Below are 6,000 nucleotides of genomic sequence, written 5' to 3'. Positions count from 1 at the left end.
TCTTTTGGTGGTACAGTTCCTACATAAAGTCTGCTGCATGGCTCAGGCCACAGGGAACCTAGAGATGATAGAAATAAGGAGGCATTATAAACACAACATTTTTAAAGGAATTAAAAAACTGGATGAGTGAAAACAAAGAATCAGAGAATATTCTGGTGAAATAAAAGTATTTTTCAGCTTAAGCAAGACACTGGGTGAATAAATCTAAAATGAAAACACCACCCAGAGATTAGCAGCGAGTCATGCATGCAGTGTGACTGATCAAAACCAAGTTGTTTCCAAACCAGTGTGTAGGCTTGATGCCTTCATTAATCAAGTCTGTGTGGCACCAGGCCACCTCGAATAAATGTTGATGAGGTATTTATAAGCTCTTCACCATCCCAGCTCAAAGCCCACACATGAGCTACACGACCATCACCTACACATCTGCAAAACACCCATCATGGTGAATAGCACTTTTCTTGCTCAGTAGCCGGTGGCAGGGCACTGTGAGCAGACAGAGATACAGGGACGCAGAGAAACAGAGGCACCTCACCTCACTCAGCTGATAACCATCCGTGCATTCCTGGGGACAGGATTGTCATAAAATGCACCATGGATTGATCCTCCTCCTAGGAAAGGAACGGTAGGGCTGTCCTCAGGTTGGAGCAAGGGTGGCCGGAGGATCTCAGAAGAGCTGTTTCAGCACAACCAATAGAAATGATGGCCACCGTGACCACGAGAGACGTCCCCTGCCATCTCGGTAGGCTCTTGGGCTCCTGACAAAAGCTGGGCTCAGTAAAGGGTTGGGTAGAAGGCACAGGCCTAAGGGATGCCCCAGCAAGAGACAGGAGGTAGGGCCTGGTTTATACTGCTCTGGGTGTATCCCAGCCTCATCCGAATACGAAATCAGAAATTTGCAAAACAGCAGAGCTGGGATGGATCACCTACTCCAGACTCCTCTCCTTACAGTTAAAAGGGTGGCAGCCCTGAGAGGCAAAGCAATGTGCTAAAGGCAGAGCATGGATGTGGCAGCGCCAGATGAAATGCACCGTGCCAATCCCCATTCAAGGCCGCTAACACTGAGTATGGGGCCAAGGTTTCCAACTAGGGGAATGAGACAATGTAAATACTTTGTTCCCCCCAAAACCCCAAATGTTTTTAAAGGCACAAAACTCACCTTAACTAGCTGTCTTCTGAGGGGGTGCTCTTCTGTCTCCGTCTTTCTGTCTGTCTCCATTTCTCTCTCTCAGACACAAACACATACAATTTTGTGAAAGGGGAATTCCTGCCATACAAAGACAAACTTCACATCTTCAGAAAGACACTTGACAAAGCACGTTTCTCAATTCAAGTCTATGTGTGAGTTCTGAGCAACTGGCTTATCTTCTAGAACAATTGGTGGTTCCAAAATCAGGAGATCATTTTCCCCAAAGGAAGAGTTCTGGTCCGTATTGATGAAGTTGGGGATGTCACATTTTATGAGCCCGTTCGCCTCCTCCTCTGGCCACCTGCTTCATCTGATGGCTTCCTGGAGCTGAATATCTCTGTCAAGGGCTATGGTTGGGATAGCAAATTTGGCCTTGTCCAAGTGGCCCACATGATTGATGTAGCAGTGAAAGAGGGACCTAGATTCGTCATTGCCCTGCCAGAGAACACCTTGGGCACCAGCGGTCTTCCAAAGTCTGACACAAAGCTGTTCAGACTGAATCTCTTCTCGGGAGACTCTGCATTGCTATAAAGAAAACCAAAATAAAAGATCACTCACACTCTAGCTCGGTGACCTGAAGAATCATAGTTTTTGCCATCTACTGAGTGCAAGTCCCTGCACAGAGCATGCTGACAAGCACTGGAAATGAGAGACATCACTTCTGAACACATACAATTAAACCCAAGGCAAAAGTCTCAAGTGAGGGACCTTGGACCAACCTGAAAAGACATCGTTCCCTGAGAATCCTCAGTATTGCTGAATCGCACCCCAGTGTTTCTCATTGGGACACTCAGATCATCTTCATCAGAATTAGTTAAAGTGCTTCTTAAAATGCAGAATTCTGAGGTGCAGACCCTCAGCGTCTCCAGAGTTTGGGACCTGTAGTCTGTATTTTTAGAGCAGCCAAGATCACTGAACACGCTCAGGTTTAGCACCGCGGTCTACATCGGGTCACCTGAGCATCGACAATGCTGTCTCACATGATGGCGTGTTGCCTTGTGTGTCACGGTTCTGTCCTACCCACGAGACTCCCCTGATTCTCAGAACTGTCAGTGCTGCCCCATTGGGCAAAAAATACCACCATTTCACAATGCATACACAGGGCGCCCGACTGACAGATACAATCAGTGATGGGAGAGGGGACAAAATTCATGTTCCTGATCCCTTGTTTCACTTACTATGGGACAAATGATCAATTCAAGAGTAATAAATCAGTGAATGAGTGAAAAACATGACTCTCGTTAGTCCCAAGAGTGCCTGGAAGAGTGAGCCTGGGCATACTGAGGACCACAACAGCCCAACTACTTAATTGCCATCCTTCCCAGATTTGTGTAAAGGTTACTTCCACCCAGGCAGTGACCCCTGAAGGGCAAGAATCATGTCTGAACACACTCTCAAATCCAGAACAGAACCTGACAACAATTAGGCTCTGGAGTCTGTGTTTAGCGAGTGTGGAATCTCAGTGATTCCAGCTCTTAGACCTTGCCTTCCCATCCCACCCCTCACGATATGGACCTTATGACCAGCTCTCCCGGGGCTGGGGCCACGGAACCCACTTACAGGACTGGAAGAATCTGATCATGTAAACCAAGCCCCAGAATATCATCAAGAGTCACCTGCATTTCAGGGATCAGTAATCCCAGAAGCTTTGCAGTTCAGGCAGCTGAGGGATTTTTATATCAGTTCTGTCTTCTACTGTGACTGCCTGGGTGACATCAGACAAGGAATTCTCAAAAGCCTGAGCTTTTCCTTTCAGGAATAATCTACTTAACAAATCTCATTGACCATTTAACAAATGTGATCTGAAGATCAATGATTTACACAGGAGTACAACATTCATTAGGTCGTGGATTTTGAATCCGAGAAAAATCATTTGAGAAAGATTGACAGAATGTAGCTTTAATGCAAATTTAAGTATTCTTACCTTTCAGCAAATCATCTTCTTCCCCTACTTATCACTTCATCCAAGTTTAAAAGATGTTTGAGAACAGGGATGATTGTGCCAGGAATCTGTGACCCAATAACCTAAAATGTCACCTAGGAAAAAAAGGGGAGTGACACATTTTTAAAAAGTATGGTGAGGACAGCAGGGCCACCCCCCAACTCCACACTAAGGAGCTCTGAGTAATAGCTTTCCTGCCTGCCTTGGGCATCAGCTGATGTGAAAACCCACCTAGAAACCACACTGTCCAGCAGCTCTTCCTTAACATAGGCTACACATTCTCAGAATTAAGAATTGGGTCCAGTAACCCCTTCGCTGAAGAATAAAGACAAATTAGAACAATAGAGTTCTGCCCCTCCCCAGGGGAGAGCCCAGACCTTGGGCTGCATGCACTTCGCCCACCTCCCAGGAGAAGGAAATACTGGAGAAGGACGTCCTGCAAAACTAGGGCAGCAAAGTTAGAGATGGGAACAATTACACCAGCTGGCCTGGGACAGCCCCCTCCGTCGCTGCCTTGGCAGCTGCCTCTGCCCCCTCAGCACATCCTGCCCACCTCAGGTGGCTAAGCTGTCAGGGAAACTGTGCTTTGCAACCTGGGGCAACAGAGGCTGCCCCCAGGCCAAGCTGCTGGGGAGATGGGAGCTAAACCACCAGCTCCCAAGCGGCAGGCTCCATACCTTCGACATCACCCCGCCACCCCCGCACCTTAACGCACCCCCGGGGCAATATGACCCTGAGAAGTGTGACCTGGGAACGAGGGGCGGCAGAGGCCGCCCCCATGTCAGGCCTCCAGAGAGATGGGAGGTTATCCTCCAGCTCACAATAGGCAGCACCCCTCTCCTCCCCACCCCCTGATCTCACCGCGCCAACCTCCCAGGAGCAACCTGACTTGGTGTGGTGTGTCAGACGAATCTTGGGCGGGAGAGGCCGTCCCCAGGCCAGGTCAGGTGAAAGGAGAAGAAGTGGCCCCTTTAGGAAGCTGCGACGGCCGGCTGCCCCTGCCCCTCGACCTCATCGCGTCCGCCTCCCAGGAGCAAGCTGACCTGGAGACGGGCATCCAGCTTCTTGGGCAGCAGAGGACACCCCCAGGATTGGCCGCGGGGAAGAGGGGAGCAAATTGACAAGCTCCGCGCTGCAGGTCCTCTACCTCCGCCTTTGCCACCCTCGCACCTTAAAGGCACCGCCCAGGGCGACCCTTCCCAGCAGGCTGAATGGGACAGGTGTGTCTGGTGATCTAGGGCAGGAGAGACGACTCCCACACCAGGCCATCAGGGAGACAGAAGCCAATCCACCAACTCCCCAAGGCATCCCCATCCCCCCGCATCAGCCACCGCTCCTGCCCCCTGACCTCTCGGTGGCCGCCTCTAGGGAGCAGGCTGACCTGGAGATGGACGTCCGGTGAACTTGGGGCAACAGTGACCGCCCCCAGAGCAAACCATGAGGGGAAATGGGAGCAAATGGACCAGCTTCATGGGAAAACCCACCGCTGCTGCCACCACCCCCAACGCACCACGCCAGCCTCCCGGGGTCAGGCCGACTAGGATACACGTGTCCCGTAACCCAGGGGAACAGAGACCGCCCCCAGGACAAGCCGCGGGGAAGATGGGAGCAAATGGGCCAGCTTCCCAGCTGCAGGCCCCCGAACCCCGCCACCCCTGCACCCTGACTACCCTGCCTCCCGCCCCCAGTTAGCTAAGTGGGACAGGGGTGTCCCGGGACCTGGGGCAGCAGAGGCCGTTTGCAGGCCATGCGGTGCAGACATGGAGCTAATACACAAGCTACCCCGGGGCAGCCACCCTATCCCCGCAGCCACCACCTTACCAGCTCCCTGACCGCACCGCACCCATCTCCCAGGAGCAAGCTTACCTGGAGTCGGACCTCAGGGAAATCTCCGGCGGCAGAGGTCGCCCACAGGCCAGGCCGCGGGGGAGAGAAGAAATGGAGCAGCTCCCTGGAAAGGACCCCCTCCCCCTGTCGCCGCTGCTCCCACCTCCCAGGACCAAGCTCACCTGGAGACCGGCGTCCCGCCTCTAGGGCAGCGGAGGCCGCCCCCAGGCTCCGCCGCGGGGGAGTGCGGAGAGAATTGACCGGCTCCCCCGCGGCAGCCACCCTACCCCCGTGGTCCCCGCACATTAACGGCACCGCCTCCACTCCCCACTCAGCAAGCTGAGTGGGACAGGTGTGTCCGGCGACCTGGGGCAGCAGAGGCTGCTCCCAGGCCCGGCAGCCGGGAGAAGGCAGCTATTCCACCAGTTCGCCAGGGGCAGCCCCGCTCCGCCCCCCTACCGCTGCCGCCGCCTGCTGACCAAACCGCCCCACCTCCCAGGAGCAAGCTTACTTGGAGTCCAACATCTGGCGAATCTCCGGCGGCCAAGGCACCCCCAGGCCAGGCTGCAGGGAAGAGAAGACATCGACCGGCTTGCCCGGGCAGCCTCCCACCCGCCGCCGCCTCCGCTTCCGCCGCCCCAAACCATTGCACTAGCCTCCCGTGGTCAGGCTGACTGCGAGGATGTGCACTTGCCTGAGCACCTCCCTGCACCCCTACACTCCCTGTACCTCTGCACCCCTGACACTCCCTGCACTGCCTGCACCCCCACAACCCCTGAACTGCCTTCACCCTCCACAGCCCCTGCACCCCTGCCACCACTTACACCTTTGCACTGCTTACAGTCCTGCACCCCTGTATGTCCCACACACCACCTCTTGGGCCTGTGGCAGAGTCTCTGCTGTTAGACCAATGCACATGAACTCACATATTTGCCAGTATATGATGCATCAGTGGACGTCTGGGGTTGGCTGCAGGAAGGTACATGTTCCCGGTCACTAGCCTGGGCCACTAGAGTGATCTCTGTGAGGTCACCCAGGACGG

General features: G+C 53.8%; 1 pseudogene; it reads right to left on the bottom strand.

Annotated features, from left to right (window-relative positions):
• Positions 1-1,324: 1,324 nt before the first annotated feature.
• Positions 1,325-6,000, bottom strand: part of LOC141578298 (melanocortin-2 receptor accessory protein 2-like) — a 133,680-nt pseudogene continuing 129,004 nt past the window's right edge.

This window comes from Camelus bactrianus, chromosome 8 (assembly GCF_048773025.1).
Source record: "Camelus bactrianus isolate YW-2024 breed Bactrian camel chromosome 8, ASM4877302v1, whole genome shotgun sequence".
In the NCBI taxonomy this organism is placed as follows: domain Eukaryota; kingdom Metazoa; phylum Chordata; class Mammalia; order Artiodactyla; family Camelidae; genus Camelus; species Camelus bactrianus.
The sequence above is the reverse complement of the archived record's forward strand: the minus strand, read 5'-3'. Positions and strand labels throughout refer to the sequence as shown.